Source organism: Piliocolobus tephrosceles, chromosome 7 (assembly GCF_002776525.5).
Source record: "Piliocolobus tephrosceles isolate RC106 chromosome 7, ASM277652v3, whole genome shotgun sequence".
Lineage (NCBI taxonomy): Eukaryota > Metazoa > Chordata > Mammalia > Primates > Cercopithecidae > Piliocolobus > Piliocolobus tephrosceles.
Window position 1 is genome coordinate 2,770,995 of NC_045440.1, and position 5,923 is coordinate 2,776,917.

The following is a 5,923-nucleotide window of genomic DNA, read 5'->3' on the forward strand; positions in this document are numbered from 1 at the left end:
ACCCTGTCTCAAAAAATAATAATAATAAAAGTAGAACTCAGATATTTGTACACCATGTTCATAGCAGTATCATCCACAATAGCCAAAATGTAGAAACAACCGAAATAGTCATCAACAGATGAATAGATACACAAAATGAATATACATGTATGCAATAAAATATTATCTAGCCTTAAGAAGAAAGACTTCTTATACCTGCTACAACATGGATAATCTTGAACACCTTGTATTACATGAAATAAACTAAACATAAAAGGACAAATATGTACTGTTTCACTCCACCAATGTGAGGTACCTCACAGGCAAATTCTTAGAGACAGAAAGTATACCATAGGTTACCAGCAGTAGGGGAACGGGGGGTAATGAGTTATTGTTTCATCGGTACAGAGTCTCAATTTGGGATGATGAAAAAGTACTGGAGAGGGATCATAACAATGGCCGTATGGCATTGTTAATGCACTTAATGCCCCTGGATGTACATTTAAGAATGGTTCCAGTTCTTGCTTCAGCAGCCATATACTAAAATTGGAATGATACAGAGAAAATTAGCATGGCCCCTGTGCCAGGAGGACATGCACATTCATGAAGTATGCTATATTAAAAAAAAAAAAAAAAATGAAATCAGCTGGGCACAGTGGCTCATGCCTGTAATCCCAGCACTCTGGGAGGCTGAGGCAGGTGGGTTACTTGAGGCCAGGAGTTTGAGACCAGTCTGTTGAGACCAGTCTGGCCAACATGGTGAAACCCTGTCTCTATTAAAAATATAAAAATTAGCTGGGCGTGGTGGCATATATCTGTAGTCCCAGCTACTTGGGAGGCTGAGGCAGGATAATCACTTGAACCCTGGAGTCGGAGGTTGCAGTGAGTGAGCTGTGACCATGCCACTACATTCCAGCCTGGGCAACAGAGTGAGACTCGGTTGCAAAAAACAAACCAAACAAACAAACTATATATATGTATATATAATCCTGTCTTTTGCAGCAACGTGGATGGGGCTGGTGGCCATTATCCTAAGTGAAATAACCCAGAAACAGAAAATTAAAAACTGCAAGTTCTCACTTATAAGTGGGGACCAAACAATGGGTACACCTGGACATATGGAAGGAAATAATAGACACTGGGGACTCCAAGGAGGGGGAAGATGAGGGAACTGAGGGTTGAAAAATTATCTGCTCGGTACAGTCTTCATCCTTCAAGTTAATGGGCACACTAGAAGTCCAAATCTCACCATTTTGCAATATATCCATGGAACAAACCTGCACACGCATGCCCTGAATCTATTTTTACAAAATTTTTTCTGCACCCTCAAAAAAATAGAATTCTAAAAAGTGTCTATATTGAAACTCTGAATAAAATGCTCAGCACTTACATATAAGTTGTAACCATTTTTAAGTGTTCAATCCAGGGCCATTAAATACAGTTTACAAATATAATTTAAAAGATGGTTATGGGGTAAAATGTTCTGTTATGTATATTTTAGCATAATAAAAAATAGTAAAAACAGAAAAGCAAATGCGACATTTGAGAGGCTGAAGATAGGAGACAGATATCAGGTAAGAAAGTGATGCCTCAAAATTCTGCTAACTCCATTAGCCAGCATTTCATGTTGCTTTATAGCTTCCAGGTGCCCTTATATACCACTGTCTCTAGCCTTAAAACATCTCTCGGGAATGGGATTGTACGCCCATTCACAGAAGACTGAGGCTCAGAGATGTTAACTCACCCAGCGCCTTATCACTAGTCAGTAGCAGAGCTGTGACTTGAACACATTTCTCGTCAGTCAAAATACTGTGCTTTTTCAGTTATTACAGTGACCACTTTTACAGTGGTCACCATGCAGATTGCAGAAATGAAGCTCATTTCTAGTACCAGCGAGAAAGGCTAGTGAGCTGGCAATGTGTGCTGGCCCCAAGGACAAGACAGCCTGCACCCTGCACCTGGCCTTACTCTCACCCTCCCCTGGAGGGGGAGGGCAATACAGTCTACAGTTGGGTTGACAGCATGAAGTGCATTCGCTTTAAAGATACATCTTGACTATAAAATAAACAGAACCCCCACCGCTCCCTCCTTAAAGCTTTATGTATTCAGGGATCTTTTTAAGGCACTGACCTCAAATTTTAATCTTCTGCATGTTCGAAACCAGTACTTCTCTCACAGCCCCATGGCACTCTTTCAAGAAAACTTTTCCATAGTTTCATATTTGAAGCCAGCATACTTGGCATGAAACCGCTATTTACAAGTATGACAAGGAGTTTTCCCCACCTGGTGAAATTCATTCATCTAATTTTCACTTTGTATGTGAGATTAATCTCTTCAGGGCCCCATTTAGCACAAAGATAACCATATATCTTACAATTTTATGGTTGCAGAAGTCACTATATCAAACCATCTACTGGCTTTTTCTGAGCAAAGCCATGCATCTGTGTAATTAATCTAGACTCTTCTCCTGCCTAAACCAAGCAAGTGCAGCTCTGCCTGTTGCAATCCATAGCAGCTTGAAAGATGGCAGGGAAGGCCCTTGAATTCTGATTTTCAACCCCAAGGTATCCACTCATGGATTTCCCATTGTTCTTGGCATTCCTGCAGTGTGCTGTTAATTAAACTCCCCAAATTGTTATTTCCAGGCCGTGACTGCCTTGAGATGCCAAGAGTGGGTTAAGCAGACTCCACCTACTGACCATCTGCCCTAGATTTGCAGAATGCTTCTCCGGAATAGCAAATGTTGGGTTTCCGGGCTGGGCAGTGTGCTCGCCCAAACACTGCCCACTGAAGCTGGGGAGAGACAGTGGAGCCTTGTGGTTAGGAACACAGGCTCCAAACCAGACCACTGAGGTTTCAATCCTGACTGCACCACAAGCAAGTTCTGTGACATTGAGAAAGCCTCTTAACTTCTCAATACCTGGTTTCCTCATCTAAAAAGTAGAGATAATAATAGCATACTCACCCTGTAAGTAGTTGGGATTAAGTAGGTTCTAATATGTAAAGTTCTAAAAATAGTGCTGGAAGTTGGGGAAGAGCTCAATATAGGTTAATTACTACCACTCTTAGTATTAATAATATATATCTTGATTTACAGAGTAATTCACTAAAATGCAAACCCTCAGACATTCCCTGGCAGTGCTTGTCAAAATCCACGGCTTTAATACTCAAAAGCAATTATGTTGAGTGACATCCCTTGGCCTTCCCCAAATCCTCTTAAATCTTTAGAGACTGCAGCAACTTGGAGGTTAAAGATGACAAATCTCCAGTTGTCAAAGTTTTGAGTCATTTACCTCCACACTTGTCATTTGAAGACCACTTTGTAATTTACAGAAGACTTTCTCTGATGACTCTACCCTGGCAAAACTCTAGCCTCGTGCCATATTGATTCATCTCTAAGGTCTCATGAATTCTGGTGCTCTCTCATCTTTTGCATATGCCTTTCCCTTCGTGTAGCATGGCCACCTGGGAACATTTTGACCTTTTCCATTTTCCGTAACTCTTCATGTGGCTGTAGCCAGTTAGAAACTGTAAAATGTAACCAATTATAAACTATTTAAAAAAGGGGAATGAAAGAAAGGAAAGGAGGAAATAAATAAAGGAATTGCATGCTGCAGTGTGAATGAGTGACTTACTCCCTAAAGTCCGCTAGGGAGGTCTGGCTAGGATCCCATGAGCTCCTTCCCGGAGAGACAAGCCCACTGTGTGCACCCTTGAACTTGGCAGCTCCTTTTTTCCTTCCGCTACACAAGTTCCCAATTAAATTCTCTTATTTTTTATTGCAAGTCCCTTCTAGATCCTCAGCTAGCAGCTTATGTTCTGCCTCCCACAAGAACTTCTCCAACTGATCTTCCCAGTCTGCGGGTGCATCCTCTTTCCTGTATTCCTGGCACCAGCAATGATCGCTCACTACTACCATGGCTTGTCAACTTTTCCCTGCTAGACCTTAAGATCCTTGAGGTCTCTGTCCATGTTGTTTCCTGTGGTCTCTCTTGTCCAACATGGTATTTCAAGAGTGTTCAGAAAATAAGTGAAGCACCCATTGAGGAATACAGAACTTGCTAAGAAGGGTACTTAGAGGAAATGGTCAACAATACGGCAGAAATTTGGAGAAACCTTCACAGCAGAAGTGACAGATGTGCTAGGTCTTAAATGATGAGAATAATTTTGACAAGCAGAGGAGAAAAAGCAAGAGTCTCCAGACCAAAGAACCAACAGCAGTGAGGCTCCCAGGCCTGGAGGTCTATGCTGTTGAAACATGGGGTGGGTGGGAGGGAGAGGAAGAAGCTGGAGGGAAGGAGGGGGTCACTGAACTGGAAGGAGATACTCATTTGGGGAGTTATAAAAGATGTTTCATACCAGGAAAAGTTTGGGCTTTATTTTGCAGAGAACCAGGATCTATTAAAATATTTGAAGTGGGTAGTGTTTTAAAACGAGTGTTTTTTAAAACAGCAAGGTGCAGAAGGTGCATATATGCTTGCATTTATGGAGCACGTAGATAGATACTTTTGTCTGTAGTATCTCTGGAAAGTATCTCTGATAGAAACTGATAGCAGTGGTTAGCTCTACCAAAGGGAACTTTTGTAGGAAGACAGGGATGGAAGGAAGATAGTTTTTGCTGTATTCCATTTACCCTGTTTGTATTTTTCTCATATGTTAGTACTATATTTTCTAAAACAATACACAATTTAAACTGATTGTAAAAATGAGGGAAGGAAGGGAAGGAAGGAGGGAGGGAGGGAAGGAAGGAAGGAAGGAAGGAGGGAGGGAAGGAGGGAAGGAAAAAGGAAAGGGAGAGGAGAGGGGAGGAGAGGGGAGGGGACGGGACGGGATTGCATACTGTAGTGTGAATGAGTGACTTACTCCTGAAAGTCTGGTAGGCAGGTCTGGCTGGGAGCCTGTGAGCAGTGCATGCGAGCGGTTACCTTTGCCCACTTAGCTCTCCTTTCTGGCGAGCCAAGTCCACTGTGTGCAGCCTTGAGCTCGGGAGCTCCTTTTTTCCTTCCCATACATAAGTTCCCAATTCAATAACAAATTCTCTAATTTTTTTATTGCAAGTCCAACCTCAAATTTTCAAAAAGGCAAATCCATCCTTAGTTGTCCTGGAAGAGATGGTTCTTAGTCTTCAGTTGGAAGAGATGGCTTCATGTATGGTGTGCTCAGTGGGCACCCAGCTCTTCTGGCCCTGTTCACTTTGCTGATGCTTTGTGCTGAGACCAACACCCTCTCAGTGAGCCCAGGCAGGAGGGAGGAGAAGGTGTTGTTCCGCTCCACAGAAGAGCACTTCGGAGCGCAAATGGAGAGAAAGAGATTAGCTATTTGACCTCCCAAACTGCTGCTCTGCTTTTAGGACTTTTGCAATCTGAAGAGAAAGAAAGCGCTCCAGGCACATGAGAAGCCCAAAGTCAGGCACTGAGAGAGAAAGCAAATCAGCACCGTGACCTACCTCAGCTCCCAAAATGATGGCTTTGGGATTATAAAGAGCTAACAGTTTTGGACTCCTGACGAGAGAAACTTCTAGAGAAATCACTTTTTTTTTCATGCAGGAAAAGTTACAATTTAAGGCACTGAGACAACACAAAAGATGCACTTCAGTTTAAGAAAACACAACTAAATTAAAAAAAAAAAACAAAACCTGGACTTTGAAGTTGAATGTGAAGCGTGTACTGAATACAAAATTTAATGTTTACAGTCTGGGTTTTGGGAACACCTCTCTGGTACCGTCGGGTTAATCATGAGCAAATGGCTTCATCCATCTGGGCTTTGAGTTTTCCCTGTAGATCCCCATGATACATTTCAGTTCTCGCTTTCATTCCAGCAGTGTGCATTTGCAGTCTGAAATGCTCCTTGTTTTATTCATCGATGTCCTGTCATCTGGTATCCTAGAGTACGCAGAGCATCATTTCTCAGGATGCTGACGGCTGGTCTGAGCTGGGGGTGGTAT

General features: G+C 42.4%; 1 non-coding gene across 1 annotated transcript; it reads left to right on the forward strand.

Annotated features, from left to right (window-relative positions):
• The first annotated feature begins 498 nt into the window (after positions 1 to 498).
• Positions 499 to 602, forward strand: LOC111551408. The gene has a single exon (XR_002734356.1). It is a non-coding gene; the product is annotated as a U6 spliceosomal RNA (small nuclear RNA).
• Positions 603 to 5,923: the final 5,321 nt, after the last annotated feature.